This window comes from Scyliorhinus canicula, chromosome 4 (assembly GCF_902713615.1).
Source record: "Scyliorhinus canicula chromosome 4, sScyCan1.1, whole genome shotgun sequence".
Lineage (NCBI taxonomy): Eukaryota > Metazoa > Chordata > Chondrichthyes > Carcharhiniformes > Scyliorhinidae > Scyliorhinus > Scyliorhinus canicula.
In genome coordinates, this window is record NC_052149.1 from 54,506,951 (window position 1) to 54,534,047 (window position 27,097).

Below are 27,097 nucleotides of genomic sequence, written 5' to 3' on the forward strand. Positions count from 1 at the left end.
GGTTTTGCCGGGTCAAAGAATGCCAGCGTTGGAGCTGCCATCAATTGGTGTCTCAGATCGTCCCATTCATCTTGGTGATGTTAGGTCCAGTCAAACTCCGTGTCCTTCCTTATCACTTGCCTTAACGCCGTCGTCCGTGCTGCTAGGTTCGATATGAACTTGCCGAGGAAGTTGATGAATTCCAGGAACCTGAGCATCGCTTTCTTGTCACGTGGTCGCTGCATGCTCTGAATTGCTGCGATCTTCTCAGCGTCCGGCTTCACCCCATGCTCTGATATTGTGTCACCCAGGAAAGTCAGAGAGGAATGTGCAAAGGTGCACTTGGCTTGGTTGAGCTTCAGCCCAAATTGGTGAATTCTTTGGAAGACTTGTTTTAACCTGGCAAAGTGGTCTTCCTCTGTCGTTGACCATATTATGATGTCATCAACACATACACGGACGCTTTCAATGCCTTCTGTCATCTGCTCCATTATTCGGTGAAATACTTCGGATGCAGATATAATCCCAAAGGGCATCCGGTTATAACAATAACGTCCAAACGGCGTGTTGAAGGTACACAGCAGTCGGCTGGAATCATCGAGCTGGAATCATTTGCCAGAAGCCCTGTGAGGCATCAAGTTTGGTGAATATGCGAGCTTGTGCCATTTCGCTCGTTATCTCCTCTCGCTTGAGGATAGGGTAGTGTTCCCTATGAATGTTTTTGTTCAAATCCTTGGGATCTAAACAGATTCTGAGTTCACCAGATGGCTTTTTGACACACACCAACGAGCTGACCCAGTCAGTCGGCTGTGTGACTTGTGATATGATGCCTTGAGATTGGAGGTGTTGGAGTTCTGCTTTTAGCTTGTCCCGCAACGGAGCTGGTACCCTCCTTGGTGCATGAATGACAGGTATTGCATCCTCTTTGAGCAGGATTCTGTATTTGTAAGGTAACGTACCCATGCCAGAGAAGACGTCGGGATACTCACTGAGAAGCAGCTGTATGTCATCGGCCAGTCGTGATGAGTCAGCCGTGTGCATGAAAATCCTTTGTATTAGCCGCAAATCCTTGCACGCTTGAACACCTAATAGTGAAATTCTTTTGTCGTCCATGACCTCAAAGTGTAGTCCTTTTGTGACTGTCTTGTTGACTACTTGTAGGTGGCATGATCCCCTCGAGGTGATCTGGTTCCCATTGTAGTCTGTTAACTTGCATGCAGCAGGTAGCATCTCGTGTGTCCCTGGGATGGATGCGAGATCTTTGCTTGTCATCAAGTTTGCGGGTGCTCCCGTGTCCAGCTTGAACGTAATTGGTGAGTTGTTCACTTGCACCGTGGCACCCCATTCACTTGTGGATTCAACGGTATGCACGTATCGAGGCTGTGTGGTCAGCTCATGTGGTTCCGCTGTGGCGTTTATGATTCCAACGCCGTACGTGTTCTCCCAGGAGTGGAACTCTTTGTGGTCGGAAAAATTTTCTTCAGGTGTCGGAGTGTCCATTGCATCTACTGGGCGTACCTTAAAGTTTCCATGCCTTTGCATTGGAGAGTAGTATTTGGCTGTGGACTGACACTGGGAGGCAAAATGATTAATCTTAGAGCATTTTAGACACCTTTTCCCTTGTGCAGGACATTTCCCTTTTAAATGGGCGGTGCCACAGCGGTAGCACGTCATGACGTCCGTGATGTCACGTGCTGGCAGTGTTCGTGCATGCGCAGCGCGATCTTCAGACTGGGGCCGGTATTGTGCATACTGCGCATGCGCGTACCGGGTCCTTCCGGGATCGCGCCTGTCCTGATTGCGCGCATGCACAGACGTGCCATTATGGGCGCCAGCCACCAGAAAAGAAGGCCTGTGAGGAGAGGCCACCATTCTTACGTCTGCCTCGTGGTGAGTCTTCTCCATGTTTTTTTTTCAAGAAACTCCAGGTACTTCTGCTTTTTATGCTCTTGTTGTAAGCATTTTGCTATTGTGGTTTTTAGTGTTAAATCATTTTGCTGCATTAATGATTCCCTTTAATTTTCGTCGGAAAGACCATAGATGATTTGATCCCTGATGATGGAGTTTGTTACATCAGCATAGTTGCAGCCTTGTGCTAGCAAGCGGAGATCTGTGACAAAATTGGAGATAGTCTCCCCGTTTTTTTGGAATCTGTTACGCAGGTTAAATTGTTCCATGGTTTCATTTGATTGTGATTTACAGTGGTCATCAAATTTTGCCACTATCACTTGATATTTAGTTTTATCTTCAGTATCACCATACATAAACGAGTTATAAATGTCTACCGCCTGCCGGCCTGCCGTTGAGAGTAATAGTCCAATCTTTCTCCGTCGGTAGCTGCATTTAGGTCCATAGCTGCCATGTATATCTTAAGCTGCTGTTTATACATTTTCCAGTTACTATTTAAATTACCGGTAGTTTTCAGCATCTCTGAAGTAGCGTGTGATCCATCGCTTCAGTAGGTTGTTTGGAATCAAAATGCTGCTAAGTCTTCCAGTCAAGGGCCGACCCATTGCTTTTGCTGGTTGCGTTGGTTCTTTCTGGTCTCTAACCTGATCTATCTAGCGCTGTTCAAATAAGCCACTCCTGTACCATGTTTTGTTACCTGTAGAGATGGTAACTCAGTTACAGTAGACTCTCTGGAAATAAGGCTAGAAGTCGTCCAGAAGTTTGATAGTGGGTGTATTGTGCAACACAACTTAAATAATTGCGTGAGCTCTTACTTAAAAAACTGCACTTGTAAATGAGGTTACAGCTTTTCTATGGTCTGCAACTAGGCCTGACCACACTAGCAGCCCTGAGCTCAATTTCCATTCCTGTTCCCCTCACAGTCTGTTCAGCCAAAATGAAGGGGAGGGCCTTCGGCATCACTTTTATACATGCCCATGCTGCCCCCTGGTGGTCTTTCCATTACCCATCAGCCCCTTCTGTACACACTCAAGTAAGGATCACTACAGTGGGCACATATGTACATGATTTGGAGGTGGTGGTCACACATGATCTGAACATACAGGTTGTGGAACCTCTTTTAATATAGGATGATGCTCCAGTGCTCACAGGGCAACATGCATGCCATCGATCGCCCCTGGACATGGGGCATTCTGGCGCTGGCAGCAAATCCTACAGCCCAAGCATCTTGGTGAGTCTGGTCCAACTCAAAGGTGATATAATCTGATGCCCATGCATACAGAGCATCCGTGACTTCCCAGATGCAGCTGTGGGCAGAAGATTGGAAACAGGTCCCTGCCTGAGCCCTGGAAAGATCTAGTGACAAAAAACTTGAGGGCTGCTCCACGGGGTGCCACATGGATTTGACACAGGTGTCTCACTGTTTCCCTGTTGAGACGCAGTCTTCTGCGGCACATTGTATCTGTCAGCTCATTGAATGACCAACAATGCCTGCACACCTTGGACCGTCACTGACCTCCCCTTCTGGGTCCCTCCTCAGCTTGATGGGCGGCCGTGTCTTCAGGGTGTGTGGCGGCCCCCTGCACATGAGGTACTGCCTCCAGCCTGAGTTGTCGCTGCTGCTTTCCATGGCACCACCTCAGTTGCCACAACCAATGTGAGGGCAGCCTCCGAGGGACCTACACCAGCAAACATAGTTACATCTGGAAGAATTTGGAGGAGAGAGACTGACAATCAGCTAGGTCTTCCATCCTGGGACCCTCAACTCCCCTAAGCCTCCCCTACCCTTATCATGACTGACCTGCCTTCTCTCAGAATGCCATCCAATGAGCCACTTGTGCTGGTAAACCTTGCTCTGCACACTCTCCCCCCTAGCCACACCAGGAGCCCCTCTACCCCAGACCTCTGCCAGGAGCATTAGGGAGGCCATGCTCGGCTGCCCTCCATTCATCCACAAACTTGTCCTTTGGTCGCAAGAGGATCCTCAGTGCTGAAGCCCTGCTCTTTTCGTGTTTAATTGTTGGCAGTTGCCTCTACAATGCTGACACTCCTGGACTACAGGCACACTGTTCAGGTATAAAGGTTATTGGATGTGCAATGCACTAATCATCCTCTGAGACATGGCACATGTGCCCTCAAGGAGGCACTTGAGAATTGAGAAGTGTGCGGTACTCTCACAACTGACAAGGCTAATTCCTCATTTGAAATAGCCTTTAGCTTCACAGCTAAAGGCTGCTCTCAGTCAAAGGGAATGAAGTTGAATTTCAGGATCGAAGCTGCAGCAGGGCTCTATCCTGGAAGAGTCTCGTAGGAAAGACAGGCTGCCGCTCTGGTAGTCCCTGTTATAGATCGCCACAATATTTATAGATGGCTTGAAGGCCTCATAAATGCAAAGCCCACCCGATCAACCCCAATCACTGATGTGACCATCAATTCACTCGAGACAGGAGTAGAAGTAAATTGTGGCTTTAATCAACTTAGAACAGTGCCTGCCTGCGACTGATCCAATACTGAGAACCGCCTACAGGTCGACTGCTCTTTATACCTCCCTTAAAGGGGAGGAGCCATGGGTGGAGCCCCAACATGTTCCCCTATGGATAATGCCATACAATGGCCCATAGGAGAAGCCCACAAGGCCAACAGCATAGCACAGATACAAATACAAGGGCAACAGCACAGATACAAATACAATGGTGGATTATTGGCATAATACATTCACGACATTCACCCCCTGTTAAAAAAATAAAGTCCAGCGGGGGTGATGGGTTCATAAGTTCAGCCGGTCTGGCGCACGGATTGTGCGCTGTGGTTGCTGAAGCTCTGGTGTTGTTGCTGGCCCGGGTATCAAACTCATCCGTGCTGGCATCGGTAGTGAGGGCGCCGGTGCAGCTGCAGATGTGGACTCCAGGAGCGTCTCTTCTGGAGCTTCATTCCTGTGGATTAGTGAAGGGGGGATGGTGGGCGGGAGGGAGCACGGGAGCCATATAGGGGCAGGGGCTCTGGTCATGGTAGGTTGGGTGGGATATGGTGGAGGGGCGGTGGTGGTGGAACTGGCGGGCGCCAGGTCCCGGAGGGAGACCGTGTCCTATCGGCCATCAAGGTGTTCGATATAAGCGTACTGGGGGTTGGAGTGTAGGAGCTGGACCCTCTCTACCAGAGGGTCGGACTTATGGCTCCTGACGTGCTTTCTGAGTAGGACTGGCCCCGGTGTCTTCAGCCAGGACGGAAACGAGGCCCCTGAGGTGGATCTTCTGGGAAAAACAAATAGGCGGTCATGAGGGGTCTCGTTTGTGGCCATGCAAAGTAGGGACCTAATAGAGTGGAGCGCATCAGGGAGGACCCCCTGCCAGTGGGTAACTGGGAGATTCCTGGACCGCAGGGTCAGTAGGACGGTCTTCCAGACCGTCACATTCTCCCTCTCCAACTGCCCCTTTCCCCTGGGGTTATAACTGGTAGTCCTGCTTGAGGCAATGCCCTTACTGAGCAGGTACTGACGCAGTTCATCGCTCATGAACGACAAGGCCCGGTCACTGTCGTCATAATTGGGGAAACCAAACAGGGTGAAGACACTATGTAGGGCTTTAATGACTGTGGCCACGGTCATGTTGGGGCAAGAGATTGCAAAGGGGAAGCGGGAGAACTTATCAATAATATTGAGGAAATATGTATTGCGGTTAATAGAGGGGAGGGGCCCTTTGAAATCGATACTGAGGCGCTCAAAGGGCCGGGATGCCTTTACCAGGTGGGCCTTATCCGGTCGATAGAACTGCGGTTTACACTCCGCACAGATCTGGCAGCCCCTGGCTCTGACCTCCTCGGTGGAGTAGGGCAGGTTGCGGGCCTTGATATAGTGGATAAGCCGGGTGACCCCTGGGTGGCAGAGGTCATCGTGGATAGCCCGTAGTCGGTAATCTTGCCCGCTGGTGCATGTGCCACGGAACAGGGCATGTAGGGCTCGTTGAGCTTCCCAGAACAATATACTATATCGTAATTATAGGTGGAGAGTTCGATCCTCCACCTCAAGATCTTATCGTTCTTAATTTTGTCCCGTTGCATATTGTCGAACATGAAGGCTACCAATCGTTGGTCGGTGATGAGGGTAAACCTCCTACCAGCGAGGTAGTGCCTCCAGTGCCGTACGGCTTCCACAATGGCTTGGGCCTCATTCTCGACTGAGGAGCGTCTAATTTCGGAGGTGGTGAGGATGCGCGAAAAAAAACGCTACCGGTCTACATGCTTGATTGAGGGTAGCGGCGAGAGGACCTCTGATGCGTCACTGTCCACCTGGAAGGGGACGGACTCGTCCATCACGCGCATCGCGGCTTTGGCAATGTCCGCCTTGATGCAGCTGAAGGCCTGGCGGGCCTCAGTTGCCAGTGGGAAGATGGTGGCCTTGATTAGTGGGCGGGCTTTGTCCGGATAGTTGGGGACCCACTGGGCATTATATGAAAAGAACCCGAGGCACCTCTTCAGGGCCTTGGGGCAGTGGGGGAGGGGAAGTTGCAGGAGGGGGCGCATACAGTCAGGGTCGGGTCCTGGAACCCGTTTTCCACGATGTAGCCGAGGATGGCTAGTCTGGTTGTGCGTGAGGTTTAGGGTTTGGTCGGTTTGGAGAAATCTGTGGAGGTTGACATTGTGGTCCTGCTGATCATGGCCGCAGATGGTAACATTGGCCAAGTACGGAAATGTGGCCCACAGCCCATACTGATCCACCATTTGGTCCATTGTTCTTTGGAACACCGAAACCCCGTTCGTGATGCCAAAATGGGACCCTGAGGAAGTGGAAAAGGCAGCCGTCTGCCTTAAAAGCTGTGTAGTGGCGGTCCTCCGGACGGATTGGGAGCTGGTGGTATGCAGACGTCAGATCCACCGTGGAGAACACCCGGTAGCGTGCGATTTGGTTTATCATGTCTGCAATTCGGGGAAGGGGGTACGCATCGAGTTGCGTGTACCGGTTTATGGTTTGGCTGTAATCTACAACCATCCGGTTCTTTTCCCTGGTCCTGACGACCACCACCTGAGCTCTCCAGGGGCTATTGCTGGCCACAATGACTCCCTCCCGCAAGAGTCGCTGGACCTCGGACCTGATAAAAGTCCTGTCCTGTATGCTATACCGCCTGCTTCTGGTGGCAACTGGTTTGCAGTCAGCGGGGAGGTTTGCGAAGAGTGGGGAGGGTCGACTTTTAGGGTCGCGAGGCTGCATATGGTGAGTGGGGGTAGGGGCCCCCTGAACTTCAGGGTTAGGCTCTTGAGATTGCATTGGAAATCTAGTCCCAATAGGAGAGGGGCGCAGAGGTCTGGGAGCACATATAATTTAAAATTGGCGTACTAGGCGCTCTGTATTGCTAAGGTTGCGGTAGTGCACCCTCGGATTTGCACCGAGCGCGACACAGAGGCGAGGGAGATGGTTTGGTGCGCCGGGAAAATTGTGAGCGAGCAGCGTCTTACCATGTCCGGGTGAATGAAGCTCTCTGTGCCCCCGGAGTCGAAAAGGCAAGGGGTCTCGTGCCCGTTTACCCGGACGGTCATCATAGAGCTCCGGAGGTGCTTGGGTCGCGACTGGTCCAGGGTGACCGTGCTGAGTTGCGGGTTGCCGGTGTGGTCGGAGGTGCTGGGGCGGCTCCGCAATGGCTGCCCTTGTTGATCGTACGTGTTGAGCGGCGTAGCAGATAGCGGCCAAGATGGCGGCCCCCGATGTTCGAGCGTGGCGGGCAGTGAGGAAGATGGTGTCCAAGATGGCGGCCCCCATGGATCGCACGTGGCCGGCTGCGTGGGGGAGGATGGCCAAGATGGCGGCCCCTGTGAGTCGCAGGTGCTGTGAGGGCTGGAAGATGGCTGCCCCCACGGATAGCCCGAGGCTGATGTCGCATCTGCAGGGGGCGGAGTTGGCAGACACGCTGCAACACTGCGGGGTCTGCGGGCCTGTGAGTCTGAGGATCGGGCCTGTGAGTTAGAGTTCTTGGACCTGGCCAGACAAACTTTGGCGAAATGTCCTTTTCTCCCGCAGCTGCTGCAGTTCGTGTTACGGGCCGGGCAGTGCTGCCGGGGGTGTTGGGACTGGCCACAGAAATAGCAGGGTGGGCCGTGCAGCACAGGCCTGGGGTAGTCTTTGGTCGGGGGTCCACGAGGGTGTCGCGTGGTCAACCGGGAACACGTTAAGGCTCTGGAACGCTACTTCCAGAGAGAAGTCTAACTTTACCGTCTGAGCCAGGTCTAGGGCCCCCTGTTCAAGTAGGCGCTGTCTCACGTAGTTCGACTGGACTCCCGCCACGTAGACGTCTCGGACGGCGAGTTCCATATGTTGAGTGGCCGTAACGGCCTTGTAGTTGCAGCTGCGTGTGAGGACTTTGAGGTCGCGTAGGTAGTCTTCTAGTGATTCCCCAAGATGCTGGCGGCGAGTGGTGAAGATGTGTCGCGCATAGACCTCATTCACGGGCCATACAAAGAGGCGTTCGAGCATCGCGGGGGCGTCTGCGTAGGAGGAGGCCTCGTGAGTTGAACAGAGATTCGATGGCTCACCCGTGCGTGGAGGAGGCTGAACTTCTGTTTGTCGGTGACGGAAGGCATGGAGAAGGCTGTGAGATAGGCCTTGAAGCAGCGGAGCCAGTGCAAAAAAATGTATTTTGTCTCCGGGGCCTGGATCGAGTTCCAGTCTATGAGGTTTGAGGGCCGATTCCATAGTTGCGTTTAAGCTGATTAAATTGATGCGACCATTAATTCACTCGAGACATGAGTAGAAGTAAACTGTAGCTTTAAACAACTTAGAACAGTGCCTGCCTGCGACTGAACCAATGCTGAGAACCGCCTGCAGGTCGACTGCTCTTTATACCTCCCTTCAAGGGGAGGAGCCGTGGCCGGAGCCCATACATGCCCCAACATGTTCCCCTATGCATAGGAGAAGCCCACAAGGGCAACAGCATAGCACAGATACAAATACAAGGGCAACAGCATAGCACAGATACAAATACAATGGTGGATTATTGGCATAATACATTCACCACAATCACCCTAAGGGGACCTCCACTGTCCCCCCCCCCCCCCCCCCCCCAAGCACTAGAACAGCTCCGATGCCCTTGAGCTGCGTGCCGGAAAATGGAAATGGCTACTCGCCTCCGCACTTCCTCTCAGCAACCATTGCGCTAGCTTCATGTTTTTGAAAAGGGAAACAATGCCCACGTGATTTCTCGCTGGGAAGTCGAATAATTCCTGGGAGGCCGCTGCATTCAACTTCAATCTTGTTAATGACATTGAAATGAATGAAAATGAGGGTTATTGATATTCTCGCCATTTTTGGGCGAAATCTGGAACTCGCCATAAGGAGTGGGCCGGCTGAATTGCAAAATGGTTCACACCCGGCGCAATCTTTATCTCTCCCGTTATTCACCCGGTGCACCCTGATCTGTGCTGGGTACAATGCGGTCACTGAATCGCGCCCTGACAAAGATGTGGATAAAGCAAAGATTTCTAAAGGAGGTTTCCGTGATATTACACATCTAATACTGTGAATTTTATTGAAGTTCCTAGTAATATGGATTTGCAATACAGCCTTCATATACATCAAGATGAAGGTTAGATAAAGAATCACAGTTAATCTCAGTTAAAATAGGTAATACAATTTTCTAGCTACAGATTACATCAAATGCAACAAGATAAAAAGATTACCACATACATTATTAAGTATCAACAAATACAGTCACTTAAGTTTTCCAAGTTGCGACCTTCTGCATTAAACTGCTGAGAATCTGATCAACCTCTAGGTCACAATTTTGGCTGTGGGTGTCACAATTTGCGATCTGCCTACCCTCAATCCCATTGAGGCATGGAAGCTTTGGGTATCTCTCATTTACTTGATTGTAATGTGCAGCTAAGCATGACCTGTGCTGCTGGCTGGCTGCATGTTCAACAGGGGGACTAATAGCATTGGGACTAGCCTGAGTTCCAGCCATTCTCCAAATCTCAAAAGCAGGATGCTAGGGCAGCATGGTGGTGCAGTGGTTAGCATTGCTGTCTCATGCGCTGAGGTCCCAGGTTCGATCCCGGTTCTTGGTCACTGTCCATGTGGAGTTTGCACATTCTCCCTGTGCCTGCGTGGGTTCGCCCCCGCAACCCAAAGATGTGCTGGGTAGTGGATTGGCCACGCTAAACCACAAAGGTTTTCTGTGTTGAACGTGGGAGCCCATTCTCTACCCCAATGCTTCATTTGTTTTGTTTCTCGCAGCAAATTGTAGCACTGGCTGTCAATAGCAGCTTTCTTTCAATCAGTGCAACTGCTCTTTTTGAGGAGCATCCTGCTCTTTTGTTTTATAAATTTAGAGTACCCAATTCATTTTTTCCAATGAATTGGGTACTCTAAATTTATAAAACAAAAGAGCAGGATGCTCCTCAAAAAGAGCAGTTGCACTGATTGAAAGAAAGCTGCTATTGACAGCCAGTGCTACAATTTGCTGCGAGAAACAAAACAAATGAAGCATTGGGGTAGAGAATGGGCTCCCACGTTCAACACAGAAAACCTTTGTGGTAGAGGTAAACAAGAGGAGAGAGGCCATGTTTACATGTGGGTGGCCTCAAGGAAAGCCTTCCATAGGGTAAGTGGCCAGTGAAGAGGTCAACTCCCCATCTCGTCCTGAGGACCTGGCAGCAATGCTCGAAAAAGTTCAGTAATCTCATACAGTTCTCAAGGTCAGTGAATACATTTGCAGATGGCATCTCCTACCCACCGCAGAATTTATTATTCACCCATTAGCTGTACCAAGCAATCAGGATCAGGCCGAACATTCAGATTCTCTACCTCATTGTCACGTCTTCCAGTAACAATCCAGCACAAACTTGGTAACGTGCTCCAGCAAACATTATAGTGCTCCTCCTGTGGAGTCCAGGCAAGAGCACTGTTGCTTGAGAATATAATTGTTCATTTAACTTCATGGCTTTTGTAATACAGCTGTTGTCCTCTTGAGCTCATGTGGCGGAGAGTGCTCATTGTAATATGTCGAGGAGGTGGCTCGTATCTCTGAGCAGCTACACTCTGGTTCCTCTTGGAGACCCAGAGATTTTCTTTCCCAATTAAGGGCCAATTTAGTGTGGCCAATCCACCTACCCTTCACATCTTTGAGTTGTGGTGATGAGGCTGACTCAGACACGGGGAAAATGTGCAAACTCCACACGGACAGTGACCCGGGGCCAGGATCAAACCCGGGTCCTCTGCGCTGTGAGGCAGCAGTGCTAATCACTGCGCCACCGTGCCGCCCCTTGAAGACGCAAAGATGGCAGGAATGGCGGACTTTCAGATCATGAAGACTTCATAGCTGCTGCCAGGATGGTGTTCATTCATCAACATAATGGCTTGTGCATCATTACACACCAAGTGCACATTGATGGAAGATAGCCTTGGCAGTTCCAATATCTCTCACTGTTGACATGTGGATTCACAGATCCGTATGCATGCAGTCGCTGAGAGAAGCCTGCAACCCCTTTGCCCATTCAGCCTGCTTCCTTCTGCTTAATGAGAGCACAATTAAAATGCCTCACTTCACGCAGAGGACTTCCATCACCTCCCATATACAGCTATGGATGGCATACTGGGAGATGTTCGCTATGTCACGTGCTCCCACCTGGAATGACCTGGTCATGTGGAGGTTTAACACGAGTGTGACATTTATGTCCACTAACAGCTCTATCCTCACCCTAATGGGGAGCTGCAAGTGCTGTTCAAGGAGGTGACACAATATTTTGAATGCCACCTAATGGAATCTGAGCCACCTCAGACATTGCTTCAGGGTGAAGTGGAGATATGAGAAGTGCTCTTTGAAAACCCATGGTGGTAGGGCTTTCTGTGTAGTGCCGTCCTCATCCTCCCTGTTTGCAAAGCTTCTATTCTCTGCAGATTCTGCTTGATGTGTTGGTCATGTTATGTACCCAGAAGCACTGCAATTACAGCAATATCTGTTACAGACTTGGGCGGGAATTTTCCAGCCTTTCCCGCCGGCCGGATCTGCCAGGCTCATCAAAGTGAATGGATCGCCACATTTAATGAATGCATCTTCAGCTGTGAGTGATTAGCATAGGATCTCAATCGACCCATATGAGACAGGTCTCGGAAACTGTATCACACCAGCCAGAATGGAGCACACGCAGGGTATGCCCACGCTAGTAACTTTCCCAGCCTGGGCGCTGCATGGATCATGCCATAGATGACAGAACCAGCTGTGTGCCTTTTGCAGACTTTAGGTCTTGTAGCACCTACACAAACAGCACTAGACAGTCCAATGTTGTCGTCCCTTGTTTATGAGCTATGAGATGTATACATTGCTGCAGCTCTTAATATGTTAATTGCTTGATCTCTTGTCGGCTATAACTGGAGATGCAGGGCCAAGCTTAGTCCTGTTTATAGTGAGGGAAACTAGAAGACAAGTCAATGTAGCCTAGTTGCTGGAAAGCCACTTCTGGGAATAAGCCATTTGTTAGCTAAGTGATAACAAAAAATTATTTAAACAGGCCAAAATACATTATAATATAACATGTAAGTAAAAAGTTTTAGACATCTCTTTACACATAGGGTGGCACAGTGGTTAGCACTGCTGCCTCACAGCACTAGGGACGTGGGTTCAATTCCCACCTCGGGTGACTGTGTGGAGTTTGCACTTCCTCCCGTGTCTGTGTGGGTTTCCTCCGGGTGCTCCAGTTTCCTCCTACAGTCCAAAGATTTGAAGGTTAGGTGGATTGGCCATTCTAAATTGTCCTTTTGGGTCTTAATGTTAGGTGGGGTTTCAGGGATAGGATGGGAGGGTGGGCCGAGATGGAGTATTCTTTCAGAGGGTCAGTGTAGACTCAATGGGCCAAATGGCCTCCTTCTGGGCCATAAGGATTCTAGGTATCAACATTTCTGATTCTTTACATAGTCCAAATATTATTCTAATTTGGGAATATTCTAATGATACTTTTACAACCAATGATTCTTCTTAACTGTGTGCATATATATGCAATACAAAACTTTATTAACTTCCCTTTTGGTTTATTTCCATACTTTGTAAACTTTGCAGCTGTTCTAAGGTGTTGCCACAGCTAGCAGCAGTAAATTCCAAGCATGGACAGATTCCACTTCATCATACTGTAGTATTCCTCCTGACTTCAACTTCTAGAAGAACAAATTGAGTAAGTATATCTCATAGAATACGGAAAAACGGTGATTTCCAGGGGAAATAACTCACAGATCAACCAAAAATCATATTAGCAAGTTGAATGAAGAAGCATCATTAGAAAGTTTCAAATAACTCCCATGGTATTGCTTAGTAGTGGTCTGGAAGCTAGCTGGTGGGTTTCAGATGTTTACTGCACACCTGGCATAACCTGAATGCCCACTTTTGAAACACGGAAAATTTGCTGAAGTAATATATCACATTATGGACAATGAAATAAAATATTGCACACCTTAATAATAAAAAAAAACCAAAAGCATCGCACACAGAAAGCTTGCAATGGTGTTTACCTACAAATATATAAAATTTGCTTATGATAAAAAAGTGAAGAAGTATGGACACACTCATTTTTAGGCACACTGTGTGGGGACGCAGGTAAAATGAATGGTGAGGTTCAAGGTGACCCTTATTCTTGGCCTTTTACCTTCTAATGGAACTGGCAAGCAGCAACAGCCAGTGAATAATAGTGAAAGATTGAGCTATTGCTAGCATCATAGCAACGCTCACATATGTTCACCCGGGAGTGGGGCCAGGGATCAGATTGGGTTTGAGTCCTGTAATCATAGGAGCTGAGGTTTCAGGGGTCGGAAGAGGACTTGGGTTCAAGAATAGTTGCGTTTAGATGGGAGTTGGAAGTCGTGGTGATCAGAGGAGTGGGGTCAAGAACAGTGGCAGAAATTCTCTAAATATGGGATCAGGAGGGGCATACCCACTTCTCCTGGCTCCATATTCAGATAAGTAAATCTGAAAATCCTAGGTTGCAAATCGTTCCAATGCGGTTGGTTTCAGTGCAGAGGACCTCACGCCAAATTATTCTTGAAATGGGGGCCTCAAACATACAACAGTGCCATTACTTGTACATGCAAAGTATTACAGATGGGAGAGTGCATAGAATGGTTATATCGCAAATGGAAGCCATTCAGCTCATAGTGTCCATGCAGACTCTCTGCAAGTGCAATTTATCTATTTCCTATTTTCTCCCGTGGCCCTGCACATTTTTCCTTTGTAGATAATGATCTTTAGAATGCAATGATTAAATCTGCCTCCACCACAATGTCAGCCAGTGCATTCCGGACACTAAACACTCGCTCTGTTAAAATATTTTTCCTCATGTCACCGTTGCTTCTTTTGCCAATCACCATAAATCTGTGCCCGCTTCATTTCAACCCTTACGCCAATCGGTACATTTACTCCCCCATCCAGTTCCCTCGTGTTTTTGAATCTCCTTTCAAAGTTCTCTTCCCTATGGAGAAATGTCCCAGCTTCTCCAATCAAGCTAAGTATTGAATGTGGGATAATTTCCCACTCATTATCTCACCTCATTCGCACAGATACATACGTTCACAAGAAAATATGATTCCCAAAGATGTAACATGCATTTAATTACCTTATGTTGACCAACATCCTGCTTGGTCAATATAAAGCATTTAAATTTAGTACAACTGTACTTTATTCAGAAATCATGATTTCTGAGAATATACTACAGTGACGACTTAGACTCACTGGTGAGATCTAGATAATTTCTGCTCTGGTGAGGAAACTGGCCAGTCTTCAGCCTATTGATATGGATATCTTCTTCTCTGAGCTCAGGGTAATCTTCCTGCAATGGTTATTCTTCTTTTCTGAGCTCCAAGATAAGCGCCCTCCTTCTGTAATGGTGGTTCCCAAATCATAATGCTTTCCTTTTCTTTTTTGCTTGCCCCAAGAGCCCTTCTGTTATACAGAATCAGTGAAGCGATGAACCACGACATGCCAGTAAAGTGATAAACCATGACATGCCCCGACTTGCGTCTGTGAAGTTTCTGCTCTGGGCTCACAAGATGTCCTTAGTTGCCATTTTTCCTGTTATATTTGCCTATCTGCCTGATATACTTAAGTGTCAAAAAGATAACGTCTCATCTGTCCTCAGGATGGTAGTTGAAACATTGCAGGCCTGAAATATTATCTTTTGATGCACTGAAGAAAAATGAAGGTCAGATGATTCTAGTGATGAATTCACACTTGGCCTCTGAAAATAAATTTCCGGATCTGAATGAAACTGCTTGAGCTCCTGCAGCGAAGAACTACAATTTTGCAGGGAAAATGAGTAAGCCCCACTTCTCTGCCGAAGATGACTTTTGAGACAGGTCCTTTAGCTGGACAAAAGATGGTTTCCCTCTTGACCTTGTATCCCAGACTGACCCATTGGGCTGCCCTTGTGGCTTAATCAGATATTGAAAAATCTACAGCCAGTTTCAGTCATGTGACAACAGCACTGATTCATTCCATTGTCCACACAAAGGATTCAATGTTATAAGCAATTGCCACATAAGGGGGAATGAGTGGCGGCTGTTCACATCTGCATATGATAAAGTTGTTCCTTCACAAATCACTTTGTTAGATTTCAAATTTGCAAACAGCAAGACTAGTCAATTGAGTTTCTGTAAATATCCAGACAATAGTACCTGTAAATTCCCCAAGTGACCCTATTCCATTCTGATTCTCTTCAATGGAATGTCTTCCACTAGGACAAGTACGTTCTAATTACTTAACAGAGGCATGTTCAGACATGTGTAAACCCTTGTCTGCATAGAAACCATTAATTAAGTCACATTACTCTCCCGAGTCCATTTGTTAATGTAAATTTTCCATTCTATGCTGCCTTTGTTTAAAAAAACAGGTAAAGTGTCCATCTTCCCAATACGTTTAGCAGGCATGGGACATGACCATGACAAAAGGCCTAACAAAGCAAAGGCATGCTTCAGGCATGCATAAAGAGTACTTATTTATTTTTATTTCCCGAAATGGCAAATTACATACTTCTGGTAATAAATGTCTCTGTGCATCTTCCCTGCCAGATTGGGGGTTTAATGGTGTATTGAGTTAAAAATAGGCACTGCATATGTATCTTTGTCCTTCATTCATCTTAAGGACTTGTTAATAATTGATTACATTTTTGCTTTACTGACTTTGCAGTGGGCACTTGAGATTTTGGTATTATATGTGTTTATTTCTTCCTCGCCCATCTGTAAAAGCTTCAATTTTTAAAAATTCCTTAATTCTAAAGAAAATCCTTTTCTTTGATCGATTTACTGTTCTCTGCTGTGTTTTATTCTGGAAAGCAAGTTGGTGAAGGACGATACCAGAGCATTTAATCTTTATTTGGTCTAAGAGAGAGTGAAACATTATAAGCATATACTTCCTAACTCAGTAATTCAATCATCCAACCTGTGCTCGCATGAAACTCTAATTCATGCCCTCCACTTGCATATAATTAAAATGTGTTGACATACAATTAACATGGTGTGCCACAGCACCAGATAGACTATTGAAACGTGAGCTATCACTGGCATCTTTAACAAATTGATCATTCCTCCGAGGTCCCAGGCTCTGGGTCACTGTCCGTGTGGAGTTTGCACATTCTCCCCGTATTTACGTGGGTTTCGCCCCCACAACCGAAAAAGATGTGCAGGGTAGGTGAATTGGCCACGCTAAATTGCCCCTTAATTGGAAAAAATTAATTGGGTATTCTAAATTTATTTTTAAAAAATTTTTAAAAACAAATTGATCGTTCAATTTGCTGTAAGCCTATCTGGCTTCCTGGGCCAAATTCTACCAAATCCCTGCATTTGGGACCAAGAGTGGGTCCCAAGGTCACGTGGATGGATGACAAGACTATGGGGAGGATATTCCCAGCAGCAACCAATGAAGTGGTTGCAACTCTCAAAGATGCAGGGCCAGTCAGAAGACTGACAGTTTGGTAGCCATTGGAGCGCTACAAATCTGATGGTTGCTGCTGAGATTGCAGGAATAGCAAGACAGTGGGCGGGATTCTCCATTGCCTGACGCTGATATCGTAATCAACGATCAGGCGGAAGATCCACTCCGATACCCAAATCGGGGCCCGCAGTGGTTTGACGCCGATCAGCCATACTCTCTGCCTCCTCAGAAGTGGCATAATCACGTCGCTCACCGCACGCTGTTGCAACGAGTTGGCCCATCATCAGCAGGCCCTCCCACGATGCTCCACCCCGATGGGCCAAGTTCCCGACTGCGTGGGGACATGTGGTCCCAGCGGTCGGGAACCCGACGTGGCAGCTGTGGACTGTGTCCAACGCCGCCACACTCGCCCGGGATCCTTGTCACTGGCCGAGATGGGGGCTTCCGTGATGGCTGGGGAGTGGCCTATGGGGTCTTGGATGGCGGGTCGGGTCCACGCACGGCCGGCGCCATGTTGTACGGCGCAACCGCTGCAGGTCGTCGTGTGTGTGTGCGCGGCCAGGGAGCTGGGAGTTTCGGCACGGGAGCTGGGAGTTTCATCTGGAGCTGCTGCGAGCCCCTCACCGGTCCTGGATTCAGTGAGTGTTCAGCCCAGATTTTCGGGTCATAAAACGCCCGGGAATTCTCCGTTTGAGCCGGCACATAGCCGCTGAAACGGAGAATCCAGCCCTGTGTCTCTATGTTGGGCAGTCCTTGAATTCCAGATAAAAATCAATCTCGCTCTATGGCACAAAAATAAATTGTATTTATTTCATAGTTTAAATTGTATATCAAATATGCTGCTGCTCCTCATGCCTCACTGTTGTCATTTGTAAATATTCTGTCTGATTGGCATCATTGCTCGTCAGCTGTAGGTTAAAAACAACTCTCACGGTACAGTGCTCTGATCCTCACAGAATTTGTCAACAGAAACCACAACCTTCTATCTGCACTGCACCTCCCCCAGACCAACTATAGAGTCCTATTGTTTAACCCTGCTGCCATGTAACATGGGTTATCAGAGCTAGTTCACTCTGGATATTACTATTTGAACAGAGTGAAAACTATAACTCTTAAGATGCAGGACTCTCTCACTTTCTCTGTCTCACACAGAGACACACTAAATCTACCCACCTCTCTGACCTCCCCCCCCCCCCACACACACACACACACACACACACACATAGGCAAAGCATTTGTCCACAGTGACTATAAATCCCCAGTGTCCAATGTTCAGATGAAGTTTATAATTCTGAAAATGAAGCTGAAATCAAACGTTAGGCCCAGGTGGATAAGGTATTTCTAAAATGAAGGACAATCTGTCTATGTTGTTTCAAGCTCTTCTCACATTAAATGAATAATGGAAAGCACACAGGATTGTATTTTTGTATGTGTTTATTGTATAACCCTCTGAGCTTCCTACGCTTTGACCTGTCTGCTTCTCTACCCTCCTTTAAGGTGCTCCTTAAAACCAAACCTTTTGACTCAAATGCCCTAATTTTTGGCTCATTGTCAAATTTTGTCTGATAACTTTGGAATGTTTTACAAAGATTATAGGTGCTAAATGAATACAAGTTGTTGTGAATTTTATTGTTAGCTGAATACACTGAATTGAGAGGAGTCGGAATATGATGTGAAAAGTATGAAGAAATTCTTTGAGTTTGTTAGTTCACCTCCTCCTACTCAACAGTTGTCTATTCGTACCTTTTTGCTGCTTCTTAGTTCTATTTTAGTTCAACAAACAATGATTTTTTTAAATATAAATTGAGCCAAACTGAAGCAAATGTAAAATGAAAACAGAAAATGCTGGATAACTCAGAAGTTCTGGCAGCATCTGTGGAGAGAGAAACACAATTAATGGGCGTGATTCACCCAAAAAAAACTGATTAAGAATGTGATGTAATGGAAAAGTTTCTAAGTGTCATTTGCGGTGGGTTTTGCTGGGAGTTTTCCCCGGCGAAGTCATCACTGCTATCTAATGACACTTAGTCACTTTTTGGGCCCTGGCGAGTTTCTCTCCGGTTTAGCCCACTTTTTCATCATTGGGGAGCTGAACGCGCTGGCCAGACCAACTCGTCAGAGATCGGGTCACCATTTTGAAAGGGTACCCCAATCCCGAAGTGAGCTTGTGGGTTCCTCACACCCCATACCCATGGGCATTGTCACTCCTCACACACATGGGCAATACCCCCCCCCCAAGTAATGACATCCCACAATAGGGTCCCTGGGGGCCCTCACCTTCAGGCCCCCCCTTCCAGAACCCCCAACCATCACCCACGAATGTCCCAGAAGTTCCTTCTTACCTGCCCTCCACCATCCCACCCTACATACACTCCTCCACCCTCCTTTCATGGGCTTGGCCCCGCTCAGGATCTGACTTTTGGCAGTGATTCCTGGGCACCCTTGTAATGGCATCCTGGTAGTGCTTCTGCCAGCTTGGCAGTGCCACCGTGGCACATTGGCAGTACCAGGACGGCAATGGCAAGGTGCCAGTGATCAGGAGGAAATGCCAGGGGGTTACCCTGCTACATTCTTGGCCACCTAAGGGCATCCGATGGTCTGGAAGACGCCCCAGGTGTGTTCTACCTGGACCACTTTTGAATGGCACCCGGTTGTGCCATCTCTGAAGGGGTCGGTAGACCGTGGGAGACCAGTATATACCAGGTAAGCTCGCCTAAGTAGGTTCAAACCCTACTTAGGCGCGCCGTTTGTTGATGCCCATTTTTGGTGAGATTTTGATTCCAACACCTTGTGAGGGTAGATCGCGTGAGGCGTCAAGGCTGCCAGGAAGCCCATGGAAGGCCTCTCTCGGAATCAACTGCTCTCGCTCGAGCGCAATACAACCAGTAGATCGCGTCTTGATGTCATTTTGAGTGAGTTTGGAGGGGTGATTTGAGCCAGTTTAGGGTGCAATTTAATGGAAAAGCATCTAAATGTGGCAGCGAGCCGGAACTGCCGTGGGCATCCCGACGCTCAACCTGTCGAGGCCGTCACCAGTATCAAACGTTAATTTGCCCACTTAATGAGGCTCCATGGGCTTCACGCTGCAAATGTCTCAGTGGCTGAGACATGTCTGCAGCACCTCGGCAATGTCCACCTGGAACAAGCTTGAGCGGGACATATCCCACAGAACCTCATCAAGGTAGCCTGATACTGAGTGACATCCTTCAGCGAGGCAGACATTCTGCCGAGGCCCTCAGCCATGGCCATCACCGATTGAACAGCACCTTGAACACTGGTGCCAACGTCGTGCACAGGCTCTCCACTGCAGCCGCCACCCTATCAGTGTTGGCCTTGGTGCCATGCATTTCCGGAACATCTCCTGCACCGTAGCCTCTGGGACTCCCACAAGCAAAATGGATCTGCTAGAGTGTTGCTGACATCTGCCTCTGAATGTCCCGGCCGCTCCCTAATGTCTCCATTAGCTCCAGATAACCTGTTCCACAGGCTCAGCATGAGGCTGGGATCCAGCAGACCTCAAATTGCAGTCTTGCCCGAGGGTTCCTGCTTCCACCTGATGTCCAACAGCAGCAGTGTGGTGCTCTCCAGATTGTGCTCCAGACGCCTCACCACTAACATTTCGCACCGAGGTGCTTGTATCTGCACTGGTGGAGGGTGGGGATGGCAGCTGTGCCTCGACTATTATGGTGGCATCCTCGGAGCTCTCCTCGGAGATAGTCTCCTGGGAGGCTGGAGTGGTAGCTGGCCGGGATGGCCCAGCTCCGTCAGCTGGAGGACCTGCAGGAGAATGGACATGTGGTCAGTGGGAGGGATGAGTCAGTCAGTAAGGCAATAACAACACACGTTTGACAGATCCCCCAAGTGGAGCTCGGTGGTTCATCACCTCTGCGGCGTCCGCTAGCCTCTGCATGAGTGACCGATCTGTCCTCAGCCACACCGGTCACGTTCCTCGAAGGGGGTGAGGATTCCGGGCCGGGATTCTCCCCTACCCGGCGGGGCTGGGGGTCCCGCCGTATTGGAGTGGCGTCAACCACTCAGGCGTCGGGCCTCCCCAAAGGTGCAGAATTCTCCGCACCTTTAGGGGCCAAGCCCTCACATTGAGAGGCTAGGCCAGTTGCGGAGTGGTTGCCGCTCCGCCGACCGGCGCAAACGGCCTTTGGCGCCCCACCAGCTGGGGGTCGGGTGCTTTTTGGCGCCGCCTTTTTGGCCCCGATCTTTTGGCGCTGTTTTTTTGGCGCCAGTTGTTATGGCGCTCATTTTCATTTTCATAACAACTGGATGTTATGGCGCTCATTTTCTTGGCCCACCACGGTTTGGCGCCAAAATCAAAATTAAAGCATGTAATAAACCTCCGTTAGTAACCTCGGAAAGCCCGTGTATGTGTCCCACAAGAGGCACCCCCCCCCCTCTCTCGCACAAGCGCCCCCCCTCTCTCTCACAGGCTCCCCCCCTCCGTAGTCCTTAGAAGCCTGAATAGTCTATAGAATCTAGTTATTTAACTTCAACGCCGAAATTATCAACGCCGAAATTACAATTAGCACGGCGGCATACGAGTGTCACGCCCAGTGACACCAGGTGATATTGAAGGCGGGCGGCTGGAAAGGTGATCAGAAGAATCTTAAAGGAAGCGAGATAAGCAGAGGTTCGGGGGGGGGGGTTCCCAAAGATTGGTGCCAAGGCAGCTGGGGGCGCGGTCGATGGTGAATCAATTTATATCGGGATGCTGAAGAGAGCAGGAATAGATCTGCAGAGACATCTGGGATTTTACACGGGGCATGGTGACCCCTGAAGGGTTAAACGGTTCCACTTTCCATTTTGAAAGTTTCATGAGCTACCTTCGCATTAAACGTTCGCAACTGTGACCCCAAAAGGGATCCCCCATTAATTAAAACTTTCTTAAAAAAAATAATAGCACCTGCTGCGAATCATTTCTTCACTGTGCGATGCAATGTTTAACTCTGCTCCTGGAAGCCGTTTGACTTTCTAACCTCCTGCCGATGGCGAGAGTCAGTAAATAGACACACAGCCTTAAAGGCACATTCACCTCCACACCCACACTTGATTGCGGGGCAACCTTTTAGCTCACGTTTCAAAAGATTAAAAAAGCAGGAAGGTAGATATGCATTTATGTAGCCTTTCAGGGCCTCGGGGGCAACTTAAAGCCCTTTAAACAGATAATGAAGTACGTCGGAAATGTTGGCGGCGCCAAAAAGGCCAGCGCCAAAAAAGGCCAGCGCCAAAACAGGTGAGTGGCAAAAGGTCGGCGCCGAAAGGTCGGCGCCAAAAGGACGGCGCCAAATAGTGCCATTCCCCCAGCTGGAGCCGAAAAGCCTTCGGCAGCCGGCGGAAGTCCGCACATGCGCCGGTGCGTCAGCGGCTGCTGACGTCATGCCGGTGCATGCGCAGGGGAGGGGGGTCTCTTCCCCCCCCCTGCCATGGTGAAGGCCATGGCGGGGCGGAAGAAAAAGAGTGCCCCCACGGCACAGGCCCGCCCACCAATCGGCGGGCCCTGGCCGCGGGCCAGGCCACCGTGGGAGCACTCCCCGGGGCCAGATTGCCCCGCGACCCCCATAAGGACCCCGGCGCCCGCCTGCGCTGCCAAACCGGCCGGCACCAGAGGTGTTTTGATTCCCGCCGGTGGGAGAGGCCTGTCAGTGGTGGGACTTCAGCCCATCGTGGGCCGGAGAATCGCCACGGGGGGCCCGCCGACCGGCGCAACGCGATTCCCGCTCCAGCCAATTCCCGGGTGGCGGAGAATTTGGGCCACGGCGGAGGCTGGATTGACGCCAGCCCCGGGCTATTGGGGGTCGGAGAAATCCGCCCCTGATGTCTGGCACACCTCCACCTGTCTGGGCCTCTCCAGGCAATTATGGGAGAGCTTTTCTTGAGGAGACAAAGAGAGGACATCATTAGCCACATGCGTGGTTCACAGTGGTGGGAGGTGGGGCATGAAGGGAGGATTATGGGGGGGTTTGAAAGAGAGGGCATCACATGGAGAGTTGGGGGGATGCTCCCGTGTGGCGGACAGATCTCGGGTGGGGTGGCGTTGGTGTCTACTCACTCGTGCTGCCCGGTGTAAGTTATTGACCTTCCTCCTGCACTGGAGGCCAGTCCTCCTGGTCACACATTGCCGGCGCTCACAGCTGCTACCCCCTCATCCCAGGCAGCACTGGCTGCACTATGGCTAACCCTCCTGGACCCTTGATGGAACAGGATATCCCTCCTGGTCTCCATGGCATCTAGCAGCCTCCCACGTCAGTGTCCCCAAATCTTGGGGCTGGACTCCTCGGTGCCATTGTTGTGAGCTGGCTGGGTAAATGCTGCTTAAAAGCTGCTCGACCTTGTTAGCGGGGGGCTGGCAAGCGCAGTGCTGGCGAATCAACTGGTGAGCCTTCATTTTGTAGCGAGAAACCCATGAGGTCTTTTTAAGTAGACCAATTAACATTGAATAAAATTGCTGCCTCGCTGGGCCAAGCGTAGGGAAGTTTGTGGCAATTCCCGCTCACTACAACACTTCGAAATCCTTCTGGGAAATCACACCCTTCGTCATTTTTTGGGTGAATCGCACCCTTAGAATTTATTTCTGTAGTGGGGAACTAAACTCGTCAACAAGACTGGCTCCTGAGAGATCCGGGCACCATTTTGAAAGGGTGCCTGATCTCATTGTGAGTTTGAGGGTCCCCCACCCACAGACAATGCGATCCCCTCCTGCAGACTGGGCAACAACCCAAACGCTCAACCTCTGGGAGGCAACCTAACCATTAAAGGTTAGCATGAGCCCAGCACCACCTTGGCATGAGGGTTTTTCTGCCCCACACTCATCCATCCTTGTGGGCATCACCACACCCTAAATGAGGATACCCCACTATAGGGTCGCTGAGGGTCCCAGACCATGAGGCCTCCTCTTTCAGGACCCGCTTTCAATATCCACTCTTCATGATGCCCCTTCATATGCCCCTTTCACCCTCCCCACCTTTCATATCTCCCTTCACACCCCTTTCATGGGCCTGGCCCCTCTCATGCCCATTTCTTGGAAGTTCCAAAGTGGCTCCTTGGCCCTGGCACTTGGGAACTTACCTTGGCAGTGCCAACATGTCATACTGGCAGTGCAAGGTTGGCATAGGTGTCTGGAGCAGTACCAGGGCACTGCCCTTCCCTGTCGCTGACCAACCAGGGGGCTCCAATGGCCTCCGATCATGGATCCATCATGCCTGGTCTCCGTTTATGGAGACCAGTACTAATCCGCGCCCAAGTGAGGTCTTGCTGGTGGGGCTGGTGACTTCTGGGAGAATGCGGCCTCAAACAGGCCGCGTATATTTAGATGAGTCCAGTGGTTCATTTAAATATCATTATCTGGATCACACCCAGCGAAGGCATTATCCAGATCGCGCTGGGCGCAGTGAGTTGGGTGACTCATGATCAGCTCGGCACCTGGAGCTGACGCGTTTTGGGCCTCTCCCATGATGCACCTGGTGCAACAGGATTGGCACGTCCGCAATGCGGTTGGAAAATCTCGCCTAATGTTTCAAGTCCATGTGACCCTTTTCCACAAATGTTGCTAGACCTACCCAGCAGGATTCTCCGCTGGCAGGATTCTCCCCTGCACCGGCAGCACAACCACGCCCATGGTTTCCCAGTGACGTGGGGTGGCCACAATGGTGCCGGGAATGGAGAATCCCGCTGCCGGCTGGCAGACTGGAGAATCCCGGTCACTGTATTTATCCAGCATTTTCGGTTTTCATTTCAGATTTCCAGCATTTGCAGTTTTATTTCTTATCGAAGCAAATGTAACATGTACATTTCCCATGTGATGACTTACGGTATCTTGAACATTTTGCTTTGCGGCATTTTAAAAATATGATGCCGACATTTCCTGCGTAGCACTTTGAGATGTAATAGGCATAAGCAAAATGCAACACCTTTAATTCCGAAAGTTATGAAATTAAGAAATTGAATAAAATTATTTTCCATGTTGCCAAGATTCTAATATTCCTATAATACTGCAGTTTTGCACTGATGTAATGTAATTTTTATGTCATTGATAAAAAAACACGCACACAACGAGCAAATTAATTTCCTTATCTGATGGTGCAGCAAATTCTGGCAGTGTAACTGCAGTCTGTGCAAAGTGAATCTGAAATCTGAAAATTTTGTTTGGCTCAATATGCTGTCTTTGAACTACCTGTGCCTTTTTAATGTCAGCTGTTCATGAACATTGTAACTCAACTAGTATTTGGACACCAGTGAGTGAAGTGCTGTCGTGCATGCATATATACATATAGCCTTCTTTGCCAGGCTAGAGAACATGCAAAGTTAGTTTGACAGCTCCTGTCATTCTAAAGCAGGTGCCATTATTGAACCAGTACCTGCAGTATAACAGCACAATAAAAATATTTCTCCATAACATTTTATATTTTGGTATTGAACAATGGCTTTACAGTTTCTCCAACAATCCATTAAAAATTTTAATAGTACTGAACCACACTGATGGTTCATGTTATCTTCTAGTCTACATGTTCATTCCTGCACTGAGGCAACGGCAGCGAGGTGTCATTTGTCAACACCTGCTTCCAGTTCTTTTCAAACAGGGACCTGTTTCATAGTTGACTGCTGCTGGCATAAAATGCAGCTCCCACAAAGGTCACAGGCATTTGCTAACCATTATTCTCTCCCACATCAAATGCTGTACTGTTTTTGAAGATATTACTTCTCTTTGTTTTGGAAGTTTCAATCTACAATGAGTACTTCAAAGCAAATCAGTACATAACACACAATTCTCTGGATACTGCCATTCCTTCTTCATTCAAGGTGTGTCTGCAATGCAAGACTGTGCCTGGAGAATGGCCAGCAAACCATGATCTGGCGTGCACCTCATTTATGGACATACTTAATGTCTTGCTGACCTGTCACTGATTGTGACCTGCAGTATACCAAAGATACCACAAACTGTGACCATTGACTACTTTTATTGTGACATATATAGATAGCGTGTTACACATTAAATGTGTAGACTTGAAAATAAAATTAAACAATCGTGCACCTTTTTTGGTTGACTTAAGAAGAAATTCAAACATCCTGACTTTTCTAAAATATAGATCAAGAAGTGACAGAAAAGCAATCAAATCAAATTTTTATAGCACGGAAGGAGGCCATTCAGCCCATCATGCCTGCACCAACTCGCAAAAGAATAACCTAGCTAGTCCCATTCCGCAGCCCTATATCTCCGAAGCCCCCTAAATTCATTACATTCAAATATATATCCAGCTCTCTTTTGAAACCTCCTATGGAATCCGCTTCCACCACTCTCCCAGGCAGCACATTCCAAACACCAACAACTCTCTGAGTCAAGAAATTTCTCCTCATCCCACTCCGAGCTCTCTTGCTGACCATCTTGAAATTGTGACCCTTCGTCACTGACATACCACTAACACAGTGGAAACAGAATGGGCGGGATTCTCTAATCCTGCGGCAGTGTCCACGCCGTCATAAACGTTTTATGACAGTGTGAACGGGCCGAGCTGAGGACTAATTCTGGCCCCTTCACGCCACTCCAGCTGCTGATCCCGGCGCGAACTGGGACTGGGCGCCGCGAGATCCGCGCATACGCAGTGGTGCCGGCACCAACGCGCAAATGCACAGTGGCACCAGCGCCAATGCGCGCATGCGCAGTGGTCTCCTTCAACGCGCAACATAGCGCAGGACTACAGGGGCCAGCACATAGAAAAGGAGGCTCCCAGCCAGAGAGGCCAGCCCACCAATTGGTGAGCCCCATTCACGGGCCAGGCCACATTGGAGGCCCCCCCTCCCCGGGTCGGACCCCCCCCCCCCTCCCCCACAGGCCGCCCCCCCGACCCTTCAGCGCCGAGTTGCCGCCGGCTGAGAGCAGGTATGGATGGTGCTGGCGGGACTCAGCGTTTTTACGACGGCCGCTAGCCCATCCTGGGCCGAGAATCGGGAGGCTGGCCGCGAAGAGCGGCCCCGACCGGCGCCGCGCCAACCACGCCAGCGCCAATGGTGCCGATTCTCTGCTCTTCGGAGAATCGCATGCCGGCGTCGGGGCGGCATGGCGCGATTCACGGCGATCGCAGGGATTCTCCAGCCTGTCCCCGGGCTGAGAGTATCCCGCCCAAAATCTTTCTTTACCCTGCCAAAATTGTTCAGAGTTTAAAACACCTCAGTAACGCCGGAACGCCTCTTAATCTTCTCTGCTCCAAGGAGAACAAGCCCAATTTCTCCAATCTTTCCTCGTTCCTAAAATTCCTAATTCCTGGTATAATTCTCGTAAATCTCCTCTGCGCTCTCTCAAGGGCTTTAACAGT

General features: G+C 49.2%; 1 long non-coding RNA gene across 1 annotated transcript in view; it reads left to right on the forward strand.

The window, feature by feature from the left end:
• LOC119964598 overlaps positions 1-27,097 on the forward strand; it is a 127,112-nt gene that overhangs the window by 47,902 nt on the left and 52,113 nt on the right. The window contains exon 2 of the long non-coding RNA XR_005460334.1: positions 12,924-13,035. This is a non-coding gene — a long non-coding RNA (uncharacterized LOC119964598). The remainder of the gene's footprint in view (positions 1-12,923; positions 13,036-27,097) is intronic.